The 22,590-nt window shown below is 38.9% G+C and overlaps 1 protein-coding gene and 1 long non-coding RNA gene across 2 annotated transcripts in view; one reads left to right on the top strand and one right to left on the bottom strand.

The window, feature by feature from the left end:
• The window catches only part of LOC311296649 (uncharacterized protein), a 483,049-nt gene that overhangs the window by 226,857 nt on the left and 233,602 nt on the right, over window positions 1-22,590 (bottom strand). The window lies entirely within an intron of this gene.
• On the top strand, window positions 4,264-16,672 carry LOC311297629. Its single transcript, XR_014628850.1, has 3 exons — window positions 4,264-4,334; window positions 15,449-15,605; window positions 15,870-16,672. It is a non-coding gene; the product is annotated as an uncharacterized lncRNA (long non-coding RNA).

The following is a 22,590-nucleotide window of genomic DNA, read 5'->3' as shown; positions in this document are numbered from 1 at the left end:
TTGCTGCAGAGCAGCCAATGAGCGAGCATGCCGTCTCGCCATAGCTGAGTACTGCTGCAACGCGTTTTACATGTATGAAAATTAAGGATAATTTTTGCTTCAGTATTTCGTGAAAAAAGAGTTTTTCCCGTAGCGTTTTAACAAAAACGCAGTACTCGTTCCCTCTTCTAGAGAGAACCGAGGTTACGTTAGTAACCGAGTACGTTTTCTGTTATTAAATCAGGGTTCACTTGAATTTTCGCATTTATCCTCCTTAAACTGATTCTAACTCTCTAATGTTTATTTCAGACCAGATGGCAGTGAAAGAGCAAATACAAGAACTGAACTAAAAGGTGATGATGCTGTAGTTTGTTTCAGCCTGTTGACACCAATAAAATGATTTAATGTGCCAATTTACAGAAGATCTCAGACATCACCATAATGAATGAGCTGAAATCAGGGAACTTTTGGAGACTAAGAGGTTTTTCAGCAGCTCAGTTAAAGGGGTTAGTTCACCCAAAAATGAAAATTCTGTCGGTAATTACTCACCCTCATGTTGTTCCAACCCCGTTAGACATTCGTTCATCTTCGGAACACAAATTTTGCGCACAAAAAGTATTCTCGTCGCTTGATATACTTAAGATTGAGCCACTGTAGTCACTTGGACTATATTAATGATCTCTTTGATAACTTTTCTGGGCCAGCAAGTTTCAGTCACAAAGAAGCCTATGGAGGAGTGAGACAGCTCTCAGATTTAATCAAAAATATCTGAATTTGTGTTCCGAAGATGAACGAAGGTCTTACGGGGTTGGAACAACATGAGGGTGAGTAATTACTGACAGAATTTTCATTTTTGGGTGAACTAACCCTTTAACATGATGGCCCTGTACTTTTTAAATGCAGATTGGATAAAAACACAGTGATCACAGTTCACACCTGCAGTGAAGCCCCTCCCACAACAATTCACCAATAAATACTGGGAATATTCCCATCATCCTATAAGAGAAGGACAAACTCCAGGAGTAGCAGCTGAAATCTGTGTGACTGTTAAAGATGGAGTTTATTAAAGAGGAGATTGAAGACATGAGGGATCCAGAACCATCCAGAATAAAACATGAAGATACTGAGGAACAAATAGGTTGGTGTCCATTCTTGATTCTTCATTGTTGACTGCTTTGGTAGATGTGAATTAGTAAGCAGTATATGGATGATAAATGATGGAGAAATTCATCTAAATGATCATAACCTTGTATATAGCAGTTGTCAAACATTTTATTATATTAACAAGTGAATGACAGAACAAACAGTGAAATATTGATCTCTGTAGCTTTCTGCTATTAAATCAGGGTTCACTTGAACTGATTCTAACTGTATTTCTGTGTATTTTAGACCAGGTGAGAGTGAAAGAGCAAAGACAAGAACTGAATGAAGTGGAGGAGGAACATCGTAACTTTACAATTCAGAGAACAAAAGCCAAAAAGACGCACACCTGCACTCAGTGTGGAAAGAGTTTCACACAGAAAGGACACCTTAACAGACACTTAAGAATTCATACTGGAGAGAAACCGTATACATGCACTCAGTGTGGAAAGAGATTTTCTCACCCATCAGCTTTCAGTGCTCATCTGCTCATTCACTCTGGAGAAAGACCATTTATCTGTGATCAGTGTGGTAAAGATTTTATTTCATCAGCACATCTAAATCAACACCTGATAGTTCATTCAGATGAGAAGCCTTATGTGTGTTCTCTCTGTGGAAAGAGTTTTTCAAGGCTGAACAGTTTTAAACTGCACCAGAAAACACATGATGAAGTGAGAGATCATGGCCCGGTTTCACAGACAGGGCTTAGACTAAGCCAGGATTAGACCATAGATCAATTAGGACATTTAAGTAATTTTTATAAACATGCTTAGAAAAAAACATTACCGATGTGCATCTTAAAACTAAAAAGGCACTGATATATTTTTAAGATCAGTCAGTGCAAGTTTATTTCAGTGAAAACAGCTCAGACTTACATTTTAGTCTAGGACTAGTCTTAAGCCCTGTCTGTGAAACCAGGGGCCTGTGTGTTTTGAATGTGGGAAGAGCTTTACTAAAGTTACCTGTCTGAATCTGCATCACAGAATTCATACTGGAGAAAAACCTTATAAGTGCTCATATTGTGACAAGAGTTTCACTCAGTCTGCACACCTGAAAGAACATCTGCAAGTTCATACTGGAGAGAAGCCGCACTACTGCACTCAGTGTGAGAAGAGCTTTAAACATAAAAGAAGCCTTTTGGCTCATATTAAGATATGTCACAAGAAGTCGTCACAATGAGCAACATTTCATTTTCATGTCAAATACATTCAAGCAAATGGTGCGAGATGAATATGGAGTTGCTTCCAAAAGAGTGGGTCGTGGAGTTTGCAGTCAAAAGCCCCTTTCACACAGCGCGCTGATCCCGCGATATTGCCGTAAAATTGCTACGATGTTTTTATAGAGTGCCTTCTGTGTGAACGCAAACACGTCCCGGGATTGATGCCGGGATCGATGCAGGGATGGGGACCTAGTAACATTGGCAGAATCAGTCCCACAAACTGCATCACGGAATTCATACACATATTGCGCGGCTGGCAAAGACATACTTGACCACACCTGGCACCGCTCAGAGCTTAGCGTGTGTTTTCATCAGCTGGAAACGTTGTCAACAGAAAGCGCTCAGCACTCGCTGCAGATCAAGTTGAGCTTCTGGTGTTTTTGACGAACAATACGTAGATGTAGTGAGTACAAGAGGATTGCTTCTGAATGGCAGTTTGCTATTTTGTGTTCATGTAGTTCATTACGCGTCTGTTGAAGCGTATTTTCTCAGTTACTGATGCTCGAACACAGTTTGATGCACTATTGTAGCCTAATTGTCCTTGCATGCACATTTTCATTCAGGAAATTCTATTTTATTTAAGAACAGTTGTTTGAAAAGTTAATGCACTTTAAAAAGTGAATGTCATTTCATTTCAATAAAAGATAGTAGGAAAAATTATATACTATGGTAGTCAATGGGGACCGAGATCTGTTTGGTTACAAACATTCTTCCAAATATCTTCCTTTGTGTTCAGCAGAACAAAGAAACTCATACAGATTTGGAACAACTTGAGGGTGAGTAAATGATGACAGAATTTTCATTTTTGGGTGAACTATCCCTTTAAGAAAGAAATTCACCTTTAGCTTTTTCAGCCATTTTGACAGCCCTAACGCGCCATGTGTCTTTACGGGATGTGTGTGAACACACACACAGATTCCGGAAAATCACTGGCAGTGCGAATGAACCAAAATCAAACGATCACGGGACAAATCCCGGCCCCTGTGAATCTCTGTGTGATATAGAAACAACAACAGCAAACATAATTCTATGATTTTCTGATGCGAGGCTTTTATTTTGAAAGATGTGCATGAAAGCTATTGAGACTTCTGTGAGACTCATTTTAAAGAAAAAGCAACTGAATGCAATGTGTTTTCCTAATTCAGGATCTGCGGTCAGAGATGCTGCAAAACTATATGTCAGTGTCATTATTATAATGTTACATTCGTAACTTGTTATGAAATAAAAAGTCTCTCACCATAGGAACACACACTTATATCTTCACTGTTGTCAGCCATTATATTGCAAATACAGCGGTGTGCACTGTATATCACTTCATTATAAATAATAATAATTTAATAAAGGCTGTCAAGCCAAAACAATCTCTGTTGCTTTAATTTCCTATTATCACTGTAAAGTTGCTTTGAAACAATATTGTTAAAAGCGCTACATAAATGAAGGTGACTTGACTGACTGGTCTAGTTTAATTTAGTGTCAATAATTATTTGTATTTTTTCTAACTGGATAACCTATGCAAAATCTGCTTGAATAAGACATATTCATGTAACTTACTTATTTACCAATGTTAACTATATTATTTCCCGATTGTACAAGAGTCACTTGCTGTAGGCTATTAGAAAATAATAAAAGCTGTAAAATGTTAATCATACTGAAAAATAAAGTTGGTCGTTTTCTTGATTTTAAGATGGTATAAAATGGCATTAAAACTGCTGTAGTACGTTGCAAGTGTGTGCAAATATAATGTTGTAGTGTTGAGAGGGTTTGTTGTTGTAACGGTTCCGATTCTGAAACAATTAACTGTATGTTTTTTAAATGTTTTACATTATTTTACTTAATGTATATCATCTTTATTTTGTTGTGCACGAAAGAGGGAAAATATATTTTTTGGTTTATGAATAATATTTTGAGTTCGTTGTGTAAGTGACGTCATCTGTAATGGACCGGTCGCGCGCGCGCGTTCTCTCAGAACAGCCCGTGACTGGAGAGAGTCAGTCAGGTAGGTCACTGCATTAAAGAGTGAAAATTAGCTGTATTAACTGTAGTATCGAGTTTTTATTAATTATGATAATAATTACAAGTTTAAGTATGCGTTTTTTGTCAACAGTTCGATGTATTTTTGGAGTTTTATTAACGCGCGTTAAAAACAAAAACAAACAAAAAACATACATTTCTTCACATATCATTTTGGTGGATTGCGTCTGTGGGTTTAGCTTTCATTTTGATGTTGATGTATGTTTCTAGCCATATTTGTGACCTGTGTATTAGATTAATTGCAGTTACTGTTAGGGAGGACGCTAATTAACATGTATTTTCTGATGCATCCTTCAGCTGAAAGACAGTGAATCTGAAGGTGTGTGTGTTTAGTGTCAGTCCTCTGTCAATACATTTCAGATGTGGTTCTTTTGGTGCTTGGTGAAATCTGCTATATATTTATTACGAGGGGTGTAAATCGGTCAGTTCATCACGATACGATATCGATTCTCTCAGCCAGCGATAGATATTTGCCATTTTAAAATTCTGCGTTTCGATTCGATTCAGGGGTATTGATTGATTTATCGATTTATATGTGCCAAGTTTACACAACCAGATACGTTTCTTAACTCACAAATGCAACCAAAATAACATTGTTTAAATAAACTCTTTGAAAATTGCACAGCCTCTCGCAGTTGGGACATTTACAACAGAGTTAATTTGCAAAAACAGATAAATCCGTTCTTGTTCATGTATATATTCTTATTCTATATATAGAATCACTAGCTCGTGTGCCACATTAATTGATAATAAGTGGATTATTGATAAATGACTTAAGCGATCATTTGCCTGTTTTTACCATATATGATATGCAACCTGAGATATACAAGAGTTCGCATCAGCCTTCATATTTTAGAGTGAGGACCGAGAAAACAATAAATGACTTTAGGAGTGAGCTTTCACAACAGAACTGGTCAGGTGTCTATGTGAATGATGTGAATGCAGCATATGAAACCTTTTTAAATATGTATATATCTAGCTATGATAAATGCTGTCCACTAAAGCTGTCAAAGAAAACCCCTAATAGTGATAAACCTTGGATGACATTAGGATTAATTAAAGCATGTAAAAAGAAAAGTAGATTGTATAAAGACTTTGTAATAAATAGGACAGCTAATTGTGAGGCCATATACAAAGCATACAAAAATAAATTGACTACAATATTGCGAGAAACTAAAAGGGATTATTACAATAAACGATTAAAAGATAATAAAGGAAATATGAAAATAACATGGAAAATATTAAATAATATAATAAAACCAAATTCACAACATATTAAGTTGCCTGAATATTTTGTGCACAATGAAACTGTTAAGAACAATAGCATAGATGTGGCCAATGAATTTAACTCATTTTTTATCAATATTGGGGAAAATATTGCCAAATCAATTGATATACCAAACCAAAGTCAAAATGCTACCTGTAGAATGGAAAGTAGAATTATGCAGTCCATGTTCCTGGGTGAGGTTCAGGAAAATGAAATTTCATCTATTGTTAGTAGATGTGAAAATAAAACTTCTACTGACAGTGACGGACTTGACATGACCATTGTAAAAAGGACCATTGACTGTATTATTAATCCACTGACTTTTATTTTTAATTTGTCTATACATTCGGGTGTCTTTCCTGAGAAGATGAAGGTCGCTAAAGTTGTTCCACTTTTCAAGAATGGAGATGTACACCACTTTAACAATTATAGACCAGTGTCATTGCTTTCTCAGTTTTCTAAAATTCTTGAAAAGTGGTTTGCTCAAAAACTAAACATTTTTTTAGAAAAACATAAATTGATTACTGAAAAACAATCTGGCTTTAGAGCAAAAAGATCAACAGCTTTGGCATTAATTGAACTCATAGAAAAAATAACATCTGCAACTGAGAATAAGCAACACACCGTGGGGGTCTTCATCGACTTAAGCAAAGCATTCGACACCATAAATCACAGTCTGCTATTGTCAAAATCATACAACTATGGCATTAGGGGTCCAGCTCATCAATGGCTCAAAAGTTATCTCAATAATCGACAGCAGTTTGTTCAAATTAATGATCAAAGATCTGAGTTAAAAGATATAATATGTGGAGTTCCACAAGGGTCTGTGTTAGGCCCATTACTTTTCATTTTGTTCATTAATGACCTCTGTCAAGTTTATAAAGTATTACAGTTTTTGATGTTTGCTGATGACACCAACATTTTTTATTCTGGAAATAATCTGTCAGAAATTGCAAAAAATATAAATTCTGAAATGGGAAAAGTTAAGAAATGGTTTGACAAAAACAAATTATGTTTAAATTGGGAGAAAACAAAAGACATGATTTTTGGTAATTGTAAAAAGAATGAAAATGTAAGAATAGCAATTGAAGGAAATGAAATTGAAAGAGTTAATGAGATCAAATTCTTAGGTGTTATTTTGAATGATAAATTGAATTGGAAAGATCACATAGTTTATATTAAGAGTAAAGTTTGTAAAAGTATTGGGGTCTTGTATAAAGTTAAAGATGTTTTAGATTATTCTTCATTACATATGTTGTACAATTCCCTAATACTCCCATATTTTGGATACTGCACAGAAGTCTGGGGTAATACATACCGTAGTAACACAAGATCTCTGTTTTTGTTACAGAAAAAAGCCTTAAGGATTATCAACAAAACAGGCTACAGAGAACACACTAATAGTTTATTTGTAAATTCTGGACTTCTAAAATTCAAAGATTTGGTTGATTTGAAGATTTTGATTTTTATGTGGAAAGCTAAGCAGAGAGTTCTGCCTATGGTCTTGCAAAATGTATTTACCCTGGTATCAGAGGAAGATGGCCAATAGAAGGCAATATCATTTTAAAACTCTTTTCGCACGCACTACACAAAAACAGATGTGTGTGTCTATTTACGGAGTTAAACTGTGGAACACCTTGGATTATGAATTGAAGTGCTGCAAAAGTGTTTGTAAATTTAAGAATTTGTGTAAGAAAAAAATACAGGAATGTTACAAGAAGAATGATGACTAACATGCTTAAAATGATTGTAAGTAAGTGTAAAGATAGGTGTTACTGAAAATATTTGGTGTTTAGGGTGAGGATTGGGGTTGATTCATTAATAAAGCAGTTGTTTTTTTATTTTTGTCTGATGTGCACAAATAAGCGACAGGTACCATAAGATTTTCTTCTTGTATGTATGGACTTATCTAACTCTGGGGGATACTGTGAATAAGCTAAAGTCCCAAAAAGTCGGAGTGTTCCTTTAAATGCCGTGACGCGAAACCCCTCGTGGAAGAAGAGCGCTGTCATGTTTACAACTGTGACAATGAGCGCTCATCAGGATCAACTGAAGGCTGGATTTTCAAAAGTACGTGAAGTTCACGGCTCTATTGTTGCAGTAAACTTGCACAACGTTCTTGAATGATTAATTTATTAGAATGGTCGCCGGTCTGTTATTGTATGGACATCGACTTTACATTTTCACACTAAACATGACGCGGAACAAATAACGAACTGTGATTGGTTGCTTTATGTCAGTCAGTCCTTGGCTGATATTTTTATTCTAAAATACATGTGAGTGAATGTGTTTTGTCATTTAAGAAACCTTTATAATGATCATGATTAATCTATAACGCACAATGGGCGCCATGTTAGCACGCTCGGCAGTTCAGAGGATTGTATGTGTCAGGCTACAACACGTTAGTTCATCCACTTCTCCTGAAATACATTAAAGTAAGTGGCTGGTGAAGTGTGAGAAGAATAGTCAATTACCTACACGATGTGTATCTAAAAACACGTCATCAGTTTATAATTGAAGGATTGTTATTGCCGCTTCCATAGACATCAGCAGTGTTGGGAACGTTACTTTTAAAAAGTAATTAGTTATAGTTACTCACTACTTGTTCCAAAAAGTAACTGAGTTAGTAACTGAATTACTCTTTAATAAAAGTAACTCGTTACCAGGGAAAGTAACTATTTGCGTTACTGTTAAAAAAAAAAGTTGCTATATGTCAAAGAATTTGGAAACACTTTGCAGTTTGAATGTCCTGTATAAACAAAATTACAGAGTATGTTTTTATGTTTTCACTGTTCGATCGCGTCCGCGCCTCTCACACACACACACGCACATAAATGTAAACAGTTTGCGACTTTTCGATCGCGCCCGCGCCTCTCTCACACAAACACACACACACACACACACACACACACACGCGCGCGCATTCCAATCTTTAAATCGCAGCCTGCTCCAGATCCATGTTCGGCGGGGCTACAGATAAAGAACCCGCGTATCTAACAGTAGTTCCGCATTACATTAATTAATTTGCACGCGAGTTTTATTTATTTTTAGACCATGTATTCTCCGTGTAAATGTATGCACCGAACCGTCGACGCCCGTACCATTTCGGTTCAATACAAATACAGTACCGGTCCACCCCTAGTTCTTGCCTTTGTTTGACCTCAATGAATTTGAAGTAGTATATCTCCACCTTGAAAATGCCAACTTTTCATCGGATTGCTCCTGACTCGCCATCTCTGCTGCTTCATCGAATCTCTGTTTAGCTTGTGTGTGTGTGTGTGTGTGGCGCGTGTGCTGGCATGTGTGTAAAAATACTGGCTCTGATTGGCTACCATGAAATACATGACTCTGCCTTAGCCAATCATAATCGCTTACCTCGTTATTAACCTACCTCCTCACTAGCTGTGTGAGCCAGGTGTGCGTTCGGATTACACAGTTTATCAGAGAATGTCTAATAGAGTTTTTTCAATCAATGCATAGTAACGCACCGCATTTAACGTCCAGTAATGTTAACGGCGTTGTAACGACGGGAAAAGTAATTAGTTAGATTACCCCGTTACTGAAAAAATAACGCCGTTACCTAACGCCGTTCTTTTAAACGGCGTTATTCCAAACACTGGACATCAGTGTGTATTTTACAAACTAAAAATGTTGTTTCTCTAGTACTTATGTGTATTTAAATGTCTGAAACCTAAAATAAAGCTTCGAATAGTTGGGATGACACAGCGCTGAGAGCGTCTGTCTCTGGCTCAGCGCCAGCCAACACGCAAACGCAGATTTGAATTTAGAAGTTGATGATCACGCGATCTGAACATTAAGCACACCAGTGTGATCGTACGCGTCAAAGCGATCACATGTGGTGATGATGTTTCTTACGTCCTTTTTGGAGAACCAGAGGGCAGATATTTCAACCGACAGCTGAGGCGTTTAAGTGGCACCGAAACGAGGCACTGAAACCTGCGTTTTGATTTGGTCTGGTTACATACCGGTTACATGCCGGTTACTTAGGTACCGGTTCCATATCGGTGCCCAGTTTCGGTACCCAACCCTAAACAAAACCAAGTATTGCTATGATACATAATAAACACAGATTATTATTCTTTGTAACGTTAATCTCCTCCGTTGACACAGATTCCTTAAAAACGTTGTTGTTGTAATTACGCAATACAGGGAGCTTTTCCCTCATCACTAACATGCTGCTCTAGCAAGTTTCCATGAAAAAGTTTCAGCTTTATTTTCCTATTACGCCCCAAAGAAGATATCACGGGTTCATCAGGTTCATTGAAATTATCCTTCCTCAATCACTTATAGTCATCTTTGACAAAACTAGCTAGCACGTCTTTTCAAAGTGATTAGCAGCCTTGTCACCTGACCTGAATACTGTGCACTGATTCACTAAAACTGACTTTTCGGGTTGTGTTGTTCACAAACAACAAGGGTGCTTGTCAGTTTCTGTTGTAAAACATGAACTTGTGATGTGACAAAACCTGTTTAGGGTTCAGTCAATTTTGTCAGGCGTCTATTTCGGCTGAGAAAAGTTACGTGAGGATGTGGAGAGTGACAAAATGAAGGTACCGTATATTGATATTTTATGTGTTGCATCGTGTCGTTAGACGTTAGATCGATGCACTGATCCATATCCATATCCAGGAATTGTTACACTTCTAATATTGACCTGACAAATTTCTTTTTGACAACATTCACTGGTGTGGAATTTGATTTGTATAATGAAAGTTCAAACAAAGACAAAACATTTAGCCTATTATGTGAATCACCGGATTCCCTTGTTTAATTCTATAGTGACTTTCTACACACAACATCCTTTTCAATGTAAAAAAATAAATAATAAAATTCATGGCTGATTTTATAAATTGTTTCAATTAGTTCAAATGCATGATGATCACTGGCTGTTTGGCTTAGTTTATATTAGGTCTGTGACGGTCACAGTTTTTTTACCACCTCAGTGGTAATGGACCAACTAACGGCGGTGGTTGGGGAGGTTGTTTTGAAATAAATAAAAAAATAATAAAAGAGGCTCAAACATCCATATCATAACAGACATGCGTGTTTATTTAAGCAATTCCGTCAAAGAAATCACACACTAAAGCCTGTAAAGCATTGGAATAAATATCAGTAAGTAATGTTAACTTACATAATGTTAAATATAAAAAAAAAAAAAAATTTTTTTATATTTCCACACAAAGACGCGTGATATAGCCCACCGCTCTGCGCTTCGAGAGGGATGTGGGACACGAGCAGGAAAGAGACAGGCGATCTCTTTTCTGATATCTTCATGTTTTCTACTTGTTGTAAAAGGTCTGAAGTGGGAATTTTATCTTTCACAAGGGCAAGACATTTAGGCTATGTTTGATTTTGTGTTGCCAGAGAAAGTGCATTAAAGTAAGTGGCTGGTGAAGTGTGAGAAGAATAGTCAATTACCTACACGATGTGTATCTAAAAACACGTCATCAGTTTATAATTGAAGGATTGTTATTGCCGCTTCCATAGACATCAGCAGTGTTGGGAACGTTACTTTTAAAAAGTAATTAGTTATAGTTACTCACTACTTGTTCCAAAAAGTAACTGAGTTAGTAACTGAATTACTCTTTAATAAAAGTAACTCGTTACCAGGGAAAGTAACTATTTGCGTTACTGTTAAAAAAAAAAGTTGCTATATGTCAAAGAATTTGGAAACACTTTGCAGTTTGAATGTCCTGTATAAACAAAATTACAGAGTATGTTTTTATGTTTTCACTGTTCGATCGCGTCCGCGCCTCTCACACACACACACGCACATAAATGTAAACAGTTTGCGACTTTTCGATCGCGCCCGCGCCTCTCTCACACAAACACACACACACACACACACACACACACACGCGCGCGCATTCCAATCTTTAAATCGCAGCCTGCTCCAGATCCATGTTCGGCGGGGCTACAGATAAAGAACCCGCGTATCTAACAGTAGTTCCGCATTACATTAATTAATTTGCACGCGAGTTTTATTTATTTTTAGACCATGTATTCTCCGTGTAAATGTATGCACCGAACCGTCGACGCCCGTACCATTTCGGTTCAATACAAATACAGTACCGGTCCACCCCTAGTTCTTGCCTTTGTTTGACCTCAATGAATTTGAAGTAGTATATCTCCACCTTGAAAATGCCAACTTTTCATCGGATTGCTCCTGACTCGCCATCTCTGCTGCTTCATCGAATCTCTGTTTAGCTTGTGTGTGTGTGTGTGTGTGGCGCGTGTGCTGGCATGTGTGTAAAAATACTGGCTCTGATTGGCTACCATGAAATACATGACTCTGCCTTAGCCAATCATAATCGCTTACCTCGTTATTAACCTACCTCCTCACTAGCTGTGTGAGCCAGGTGTGCGTTCGGATTACACAGTTTATCAGAGAATGTCTAATAGAGTTTTTTCAATCAATGCATAGTAACGCACCGCATTTAACGTCCAGTAATGTTAACGGCGTTGTAACGACGGGAAAAGTAATTAGTTAGATTACCCCGTTACTGAAAAAATAACGCCGTTACCTAACGCCGTTCTTTTAAACGGCGTTATTCCAAACACTGGACATCAGTGTGTATTTTACAAACTAAAAATGTTGTTTCTCTAGTACTTATGTGTATTTAAATGTCTGAAACCTAAAATAAAGCTTCGAATAGTTGGGATGACACAGCGCTGAGAGCGTCTGTCTCTGGCTCAGCGCCAGCCAACACGCAAACGCAGATTTGAATTTAGAAGTTGATGATCACGCGATCTGAACATTAAGCACACCAGTGTGATCGTACGCGTCAAAGCGATCACATGTGGTGATGATGTTTCTTACGTCCTTTTTGGAGAACCAGAGGGCAGATATTTCAACCGACAGCTGAGGCGTTTAAGTGGCACCGAAACGAGGCACTGAAACCTGCGTTTTGATTTGGTCTGGTTACATACCGGTTACATGCCGGTTACTTAGGTACCGGTTCCATATCGGTGCCCAGTTTCGGTACCCAACCCTAAACAAAACCAAGTATTGCTATGATACATAATAAACACAGATTATTATTCTTTGTAACGTTAATCTCCTCCGTTGACACAGATTCCTTAAAAACGTTGTTGTTGTAATTACGCAATACAGGGAGCTTTTCCCTCATCACTAACATGCTGCTCTAGCAAGTTTCCATGAAAAAGTTTCAGCTTTATTTTCCTATTACGCCCCAAAGAAGATATCACGGGTTCATCAGGTTCATTGAAATTATCCTTCCTCAATCACTTATAGTCATCTTTGACAAAACTAGCTAGCACGTCTTTTCAAAGTGATTAGCAGCCTTGTCACCTGACCTGAATACTGTGCACTGATTCACTAAAACTGACTTTTCGGGTTGTGTTGTTCACAAACAACAAGGGTGCTTGTCAGTTTCTGTTGTAAAACATGAACTTGTGATGTGACAAAACCTGTTTAGGGTTCAGTCAATTTTGTCAGGCGTCTATTTCGGCTGAGAAAAGTTACGTGAGGATGTGGAGAGTGACAAAATGAAGGTACCGTATATTGATATTTTATGTGTTGCATCGTGTCGTTAGACGTTAGATCGATGCACTGATCCATATCCATATCCAGGAATTGTTACACTTCTAATATTGACCTGACAAATTTCTTTTTGACAACATTCACTGGTGTGGAATTTGATTTGTATAATGAAAGTTCAAACAAAGACAAAACATTTAGCCTATTATGTGAATCACCGGATTCCCTTGTTTAATTCTATAGTGACTTTCTACACACAACATCCTTTTCAATGTAAAAAAATAAATAATAAAATTCATGGCTGATTTTATAAATTGTTTCAATTAGTTCAAATGCATGATGATCACTGGCTGTTTGGCTTAGTTTATATTAGGTCTGTGACGGTCACAGTTTTTTTACCACCTCAGTGGTAATGGACCAACTAACGGCGGTGGTTGGGGAGGTTGTTTTGAAATAAATAAAAAAATAATAAAAGAGGCTCAAACATCCATATCATAACAGACATGCGTGTTTATTTAAGCAATTCCGTCAAAGAAATCACACACTAAAGCCTGTAAAGCATTGGAATAAATATCAGTAAGTAATGTTAACTTACATAATGTTAAATATAAAAAAAAAAAAATTTTTTTTATATTTCCACACAAAGACGCGTGATATAGCCCACCGCTCTGCGCTTCGAGAGGGATGTGGGACACGAGCAGGAAAGAGACAGGCGATCTCTTTTCTGATATCTTCATGTTTTCTACTTGTTGTAAAAGGTCTGAAGTGGGAATTTTATCTTTCACAAGGGCAAGACATTTAGGCTATGTTTGATTTTGTGTTGCCAGAGAAAGTGAAACTAAAATCACGTGGTTTACAAATTAACTTGACAAAAAAATGTGTTTTGGCGTACCACCACCACCGGGTTTGTCAAGTTTACCGGCACAGCCCTAGTTTATATATGAAGAGTTCAGTGCCATCTGAAATTTTCTTCTAGAATGATAATTTTTATCAAGCTTGTATATTTAAGTTAAGTAAATTCACTTAAATGGCAATGAAAATGACCTATTAATTGTCATTTAAGTGAAATTACTGAACTTAAATATACGAGCTTGATAAAGATTTTCATTCTAGAAGAAAATTTCAAATGGCACTGAACTCTTCATATATTGTTAGATACAATAAGAGCTGTGAAAAATAAGCACATAATCTAGGTATATATATGGCATAAATTCACTTATATCATAATCTTCTACAGCAATTGTCATTCGCATTTTGACTATAGGGATAGTTCACTCAAAAATAAAAAAATTCATTTGTCTGAGTGAATTTGTCACTCAGACAAATACATTCTGAGTTATAATAAAAAATGTCCTGGCTCTTCCAAGCTTTATAATGGAAGTGAACGGCCGTTTCTGTTGTGAAGTCCATAAAAGTGCATCTATCCATGATAAAAGTGCATCTATCCATGATAAAAGTGCATCTATCCATGATAAAAGTGCATCTATCCATGATAAAAGTGCTCCACACGGCCCTGGGGAGTGAATAAAGGTCTTCTGAAGTGAAGCGATGTGTTCGTGTAAGAAAAATATCCGGCAGACGGCATACGCAAGTCGACTTACGCCAAAAGAGTAACACTTGACGATGAGTGCCGTAGTAGGAGTAGCGTAAGCTTTGATGCCTCTCGCGGTTACAAACAAACAGGGCTGGACAACAAACTCAAGCTCCTCCAACATTTCTCTTCAGAAATTGCCGTTTTAGACTTTGATTCGTGACTGGTGTTTTGTTTTGCTCTATCCTCTGCGCTTCCGCGTTCGTCATTACGTTGTACGTCAGGTCAAGTGTTACTCTTTTGCCGTAAATCGATGCTTACGGCCGTCTGCTGGAAGCTAGTTGTTTTAGTTGATAATTGACGAACGCATCGCTTCGCCTCAGAAGGCCTTTATTCACTCCCCAGGGCCGTGTGGAGCACTTTAATGGACTTCACAACAGAAACGGCCGTTCACTTCCATTATAAAGCTTGGAAGAGCCAGGACATTTTTATTATAACTCAGATTGTATTCGTCTGAAAGAAGAAAGTCATATACACCTAGGATGACTTGAAAGTGAGTAAATCATGAGGTAATTTTCAGTTTTGGGTGAACTATCCCATTAACAAGAGGATGGGAAATCTAACCTTTGGTACATCAAAAATATGATATTTGATAAACATATTTCACTTGTTTGCTGTTATTAAATCAGGGTTCGCTTGAAAATTCACATTCATCCTCCAGAACTCATTCTAACAACTTAATGTTTTAATATATTTCAGACCCAGTGGAAGTGAGAGAGCAAAGACAAGAACTGAAGTGAAATTTTCAGTTTCAAACTCCAGGAGTAGCAGCTGAAATCTGTTAAAGAGGAGATTGAAGACATGAGTGATCCAGAACCATCCAGAATAGAACATGAAGATACTGAGGAACAAATAGGTTGGTGTCCATTCTTGATTCTTCATTGTTGACTGCTTTGGTAGATGTGAATTAATAAGCAGTATATGGATGATAAATGATAAAATGCATCTAAATCATAACCTTGTATATAGCAGTTGTCAAACATATTTTTACTATAGTAACAAGTGAATGACAGAACAAAACTTTGCCACATAAAAGATCTTATACCTGATCTCTTTTGCTTTCTGCTATTAAATCAGGGTTCACTTGAACTGATTCTAACTGTATTTCTGTGTATTTTAGACCAGGTGAGAGTGAAAGAGCAAAGACAAGAACTGAATGAAGTGGAGGAGGAACATCGTAACTCTAAAATTCAGAGAACAAAAGCCAAAAAGACGCACACCTGCACTCAGTGTGGAAAGAGTTTCTCACAGAAGGGAAACCTTAACACACACTTAAGAATTCACACTGGAGAGAAACCGTATACATGCACTCAGTGTGGAAAGAGTTTTTCTCATGCATCATCTCTCAGTCATCATCTGCACGTTCACTCTGGAGAAAAAACATTTAACTGTGATCAGTGTGGTAAAGATTTTTTTTCATCAGCACATCTAAAAACACACCTGAAAGTTCATTCAGAAGAGAAGCCTCATGTGTGTTCTCTCTGTGCAAAGAGTTTTTCAAGGCTGGACAGTTTTAAACTGCACCAGAAAACACATAATGAAGTGAGAGATCATGTGTGTTTGGACTGTGGGAAGAGCTTTACTAAAGTTGACAATCTGAAACAGCACCAAAGAATTCATACTGGAGAAAGACCTTACAAGTGCTCATATTGTGACAAGAGTTTCACTCAGTCTGGAAACCTGAAAGAACATGAGCGAGTTCATACTAGAGAGAAGCTGTATTACTGTACTGAGTGTGAGAAGAGCTTCAAACATAAAAAAAGCCTTCTGACTCACATGAAGATATGTTGTAAGAAGTCGTCACAATGAGCAATAATTCATTTTCATGTCAAAAACATTCAAGTAAATAGTGTGAGACACAGGCGTAGCCTAAAAATTTATGCAGAAATATGTTTTAAAGTCTTAAAAATAAATGTTTATTCTAACCTTGGGCTATTGTTGTTTACTTAGAATATTTGTTAATTTAAAATTTAATTTAATTTTTAAATGATTATCGTTAAAGAAAATATTTGCCAACATTCGGACTGCTAACCAATTCGCAAACAGCCGCTGTACTTTCTGGCGGTAACAAGGTTGTGCTTTTGAGGCTCGCGCATCATGAGGAGAAATAAAGACAAATGAGGGCATATGATCTCACACAAAGAAACTCCGTGAACTTACAGCGGGGAAAAAATTCACGTGGAGTTTTTACATTTATAACATATGATACAGTTGAGCAACATCACACGACCAAGAGTGCTGAATACCATCACGATTGAAAATGTGACACTGATTTAATGACAGTTCAATAAACAAGAAATTCATATTAAGTCACTTACATTTTAGACACTTTATAGACTGTTTTTGTTCTATTTCAGCAGTGAAAAATAGTTCCAAACAAAGATCACAGCAGAACCATAAAGCCTCTCACAGGAACACATCACTGTGTGTTCATTACTGAATGATTCAGCGTTTTGAACAAATCGGTTTGAGTCAAAGATTCAATGACCCATTAATAAAATCCTGGCTGCGTTCGAAACCGCATATTAGTAGGTACTTAATTTCAATAAGTACTTACTTAACGAGCGCTTAAAGAGTTGGTGCTATATAGCCTGATCACATTGAGTATGAATGCGAACCGGACATCTGCGATGTTGATGTTATCATGTGACCTACAATGCTTTATGGTTATCACAAGCGCAATAACTTAAAAGATATGAATGACACATTTAATTCTTCTATCTATAAATATCTTGAAAATTGAAAATAGCTAAAATTGATATGAGCGATAGGTGCACTGACACCTCATAACTTCAGTAATTTGACAGCCCTACCTAGAACGGTTTTCCTCAGCGTTTGTAATGTCTGCACAGAGGAGACGGGCAGCTGCTTGAAGATCTCATATTACCCCAGAATGAACTGCATTGCTATCCAACCCGAAAACATACAATAATAATGATAAATGCTGACCTATAGTTAATTATATTACTTTTTACTGAAAATTATATATATAATCATTCAAAGTCATTTGACAGCTGTGCATGAATACACACTAGATAAATGCAGTGAACATATCTCAATTTTCAGTCAAGCAATGCATGAATGCATTAATTAATGAAATATTTACATTTTATTTACTGACAATAAGAAATATGAATACATTAGTAAAAGAATGAATAAAAGTAACCATCACAATAAACAAATGCATATACAGGTCAACAACACATGAAACAAAGCTTTATTCAAACTTATTGTTTTAAGAATCATGTGTTTACAGGCGCTGAACCCCACATCCTGCTGCCATCTCAACACAGCTGTTCTCATTCTGCAGCTTTATTCTGATGAATCAACTGACCACCAGAGGTGAGCCGTTCCTTCGTGCCTGAGGTTGTTGCGTGATGTGTTGTGCTTCACAATCTGAGGCAATAAGGGCAGGTGGAGTGATGGAGGGTCTCATCAGGGCGGTGGAGTGATGGAGGGTCTCATCAGGGCGGTGGAGTGATGGAGGGTCTCATAAGGACAGGTGGAGTGATGGAGGGTCTCATAAGGACAGGTGGAATGATGGAGGGTCTCATCAGGGCGGTGGAGTGATGGAGGGTCTCATCAGGACAGGTGGAGTGATGGAGGGTCTCATAAGGACAGGTGGAATGATGGAGGGTCTCATCAGGGCGGTGGAGTGATGGAGGGTCTCATCAGGGCGGTGGAGTGATGGAGGGTCTCATAAGGACAGGTGGAGTGATGGAGGGTCTCATAAGGACAGGTGGAATGATGGAGGGTCTCATCAGGGCGGTGGAGTGATGGAGGATCTCATCAGGGCAGGTGGAGTGATGGAGGGTCTCATAAGGACAGGTGGAGTGATGGAGGGTCTCATCAGGGCGGTGGAGTGATGGAGGGTCTCATCAGGGCGGTGGAGTGATGGAGGGTCTCATCAGGGCGGTGGAGTGATGGAGGGTCTCATAAGGACAGGTGGAATGATGGAGGGTCTCATCAGGGCGGTGGAGTGATGGAGGGTCTCATCAGGGCGGTGGAGTGATGGAGGGTCTCATCAGGGCGGTGGAGTGATGGAGGGTCTCATAAGGACAGGTGGAGTGATGGAGGGTCTCATCAGGGCGGTGGAGTGATGGAGGGTCTCATAAGAGCAGGTGGAGTGATGGAGGGTCTCATAAGAGCAGGTGGAGTGATGGAGGGTCTAATAAGGTCTGGTGGAGTGATGGAGGGTCTCATCAGTTCGGTGGAGTGATGGAGGGTCTCATAAGGACAGGTGGAGTGATGGAGGGTCTCATAAGGACAGGTGGAGTGATGGAGGGTCTCATAAGGACAGGTGGAGTGATGGAGGGTCTCATCAGGCTAGATGGAGTGATGGAGGATCTCATAAGGGAAGGTGGAGTGTTGGAGGGTATCATCAGGGCGGTGGAGTGATAGAGGGTCTCATCAGGGCCGGTAGATTGATGGAGGGTTTCATAAGGACAGGTGAAGTGATAGAGGGTCTCATAAGGACAGGTGGAGTGATGGAGGGTCTCATAAGGACAGGTGGAGTGATGGAGGGTCTCATAAGGACAGGTGGAGTGATGGAGGGTCTAATAAGGACAGGAGTGATGGAGGGTCTCATAACGGCAGGTGGAGTGATGAATGGTCTCATCAGGGTAGATGGAGTGATGGAGGGTCTCATAAGGACAGGTGGAGTGATGGAGGGTCTAATAAGGACAGGTGGAGTGATGGAGGGTCTAATAAGGACAGGAGTGATGGAGGGTCTCATAACGGCAGGTGGAGTGATGAATGGTCTCATCAGGGTAGATGGAGTGATGGAGGGTCTCATAAGGGAAGGTGGAGTGTTGGAAGGTATCATCAGGATGGTGGAGTGATGGAGGGTCTCACAAGGGCAGATGGAGTGATGGAGGATCTCATAAGGGAAGGTGGAGTGTTGGAGGGTATCATCAGGGCGGTGGAGTGATAGAGGGTCTCATCAGGGCCGGTAGATTGATGGAGGGTTTCATAAGGACAGGTGAAGTGATGGAGGGTCTCATCAGAGCAGGTGGAGTGATGGAGGGTCTCATCAGAGCAGGTGGATTGATAGAGGGTCTCATAAGGACAGGTGGAGTGATGGAGGGTCTCATAAGGACAGGTGGAGTGATGGAGGGTCTAATAAGGACAGGTGGAGTGATGGAGGGTCTAATAAGGACAGGTGGAGTGATGGAGGGTCTAATAAGGACAGGAGTGATGGAGGGTCTCATAACGGCAGGTGGAGTGATGAATGGTCTCATCAGGGTAGATGGAGTGATGGAGGGTCTCATAAGGGAAGGTGGAGTGTTGGAAGGTATCATCAGGATGGTGGAGTGATGGAGGGTCTCACAAGGGCAGATGGAGTGATGGAGAGTCTCATAAGGAGAGGTGGAGTAATGGAGGGTCTCATATGGGCAGGTTGAGTGATGGAGGGTCTCATCAGGGCAGGTGGTTTGATGGAGGGTCTCATCAGGGCGGTGGAGTGATGGATGGTCTCATCAGGGCAGGTGGGGTGATGGAGGGTCTCATCAGGGTAGATTTAGTGATAGAGGGTCTCATAAGGGCAGGTGGAGTGATGGAGGGTCTCATCAGGGTAGATGGAGTGATGGATGGTGTCATAAGGACAGGTGGAGTGATGGAGGGTCTCATATGGGAAGATGGAGTGACAACATATCAAAGGTTGGCTTGCGCATCATAAAATTTCTGACCCACTGCTCCTCGTTAAAGCCAATATTTAAACAATATGCTCCCACCAGTCCTGTGAATTCTCTCGCACACAATAACTAAAGCATATGCGCAGGCTGCAATGATGGCACTTTTCGTTCTCCTCCACCTCAAAATCATGTTGATCTTTGGCGAGCTTCGCTTATATCGCAGAGCTTGCATCAGACATTTTCGCGTTCGTCCATCAATGCAAGATAATTTAACCCTTTAAGCATGGGCAATGTTTCAGATAAAATGACAAGTGTAAACACATGAATCGGATATGGGTCACCGTTGAAAGAACGTGTAAACGGACGGTCAGAAAAAATGGGTAAAAGTAACAAATCAGAATTGGGCATCAAGACCTGCAGTGTAAACGAGGCCTAAATAACTAGGCAACTACAAATCAACTTGTTCTCCGGACCATAAAGCCTGGAACACACAAAGCCGACGCTGGCGAACTAGCGACACCACTATCCTCTACCGGAAATTTTTTAATTTTAACCTTTACCCTCATATCACTGATGTGGTCCAAACTTTCCATTCAATAATAATGTTCAGCAAGTTTGAGTTACAGGCAGATCTCAGATCTAACTGACACCTTTATTTTCTGTTGAAGGACAATGTCAAGAGGAAATAAGAACAAACTAGAAGCTGTTCTTCAGCTCGGAGATGCATTTGTTGAAGAGATACAGGCAAGTTTCATTCTTGTTATACACAAATGTGTAATTAATTAACTCCAGTTAGTTAATGACTATGTTTCACTCATCTACTTTTCATTACATGTGCATAAAGTAACGTAACACAGAGTTACAAACTCAGAAGGCTGAAGTCACGGGACAATCTAAAGTGACCTGGTGGAAGAGGGACCGTGATGGGCAGTGTGTGACCACTAGCAAACGGAGGAAAAAAGGTTCATCTGCTGGTTAGTGTACGTCTCATCAAATTTATGTCAAATACTTTAAATGGAGAGTGATGATGTGTGATTTAGAGTAGGCGCTGGTTTGATAATGCTGTTGTTACTCAATATTCTGTATGCTTGCACATTCATAATGTCAATTACATTGCCAAATACATTTAGGTTTGATAGTTTCCATGTTGCAAGTTGGTACCGGTACTTCTCCATGTGCTAGTTCCACCACAGCTTAAATAAACATAATCCTAGGTATTTATTTGAGACAGTGGCTAAACTAACGAAAAAGAAAGCTTCAAACACAGAAGGTTCCAAGCAGCACAGCAGTAATGACTTTATGAACTTCTTCACTTATAAGATTGATAATATCAGGGATAAAATTATAACTATGCAACCGTCTACTACAGTATCGCATCAGGGAGTGCATTGTAGTCTATCGATCCTGAGGAAAAATTTGATTCATTCGTTGCTATAGGAGACGAAGAATTTACTAAACTCGTTAAATCATCTAAATCGACAACATGTATGTTAGACCCTATACCGACTAAGCTACTGAAAGAGATGCTTCCAGAGGTCATAGATCCTCTTCTTAATATCATTAATTCGTCTTTGTCTCTAGGATACGTACCAAAAAACTTTAAGCTGGCTATGATTAAACCGCTTGTTAAAAAAATGCAACTTGATCCTTCAGAATTAGTCAATTACAGGCCGATCTCGAATCTACCTTTTCTGTCAAAGATATTAGAAAAGGCAGTATCCACACAACTATGTTCCTTTGTAGAAAGAAATGATATCTGCGAGGATTTTCAGTCCGGATTTAGACCATACCATAGTACTGAGACTGCTCTCGTTAGAGTAACAAATGATTTGCTCTGATCATCCGATCGTGGTTGTGTCTCTCTATTAGTGTTACTCGATCTTAGTGCTGCGTTTGACACCATTGACCACAACATTCTTTTAAATAGACTAGAAAACTATGTTGGCATTAGTGGAATTGCACTAGCATGGTTTAAATCATACTTATCTGACCGTTATCAGTTTGTAGCAGTAAATGAAGAGATGTCTTATCAATCACAAGTTCAGTATGGCGTACCACAGGGCTCAGTACTAGGACCGCTGCTGTTCACTCTGTACATGCTGCCATTAGGAGATATCATTAGGAAACATGGAATTAGCTTCCACTGTTATGCCGACGATACTCAGCTCTATATTTCTTCAAAACCTGACGAAACTTACCAATTCACTA

The sequence above is a fragment of the Rutilus rutilus genome (assembly GCF_951802725.1).
Source record: "Rutilus rutilus genome assembly, chromosome: 9".
Taxonomy (NCBI): Eukaryota; Metazoa; Chordata; class Actinopteri; order Cypriniformes; family Leuciscidae; genus Rutilus; species Rutilus rutilus.
Note: the sequence above shows the minus strand (reverse complement) of the source record. Positions and strands in the feature narration are given on the sequence as shown.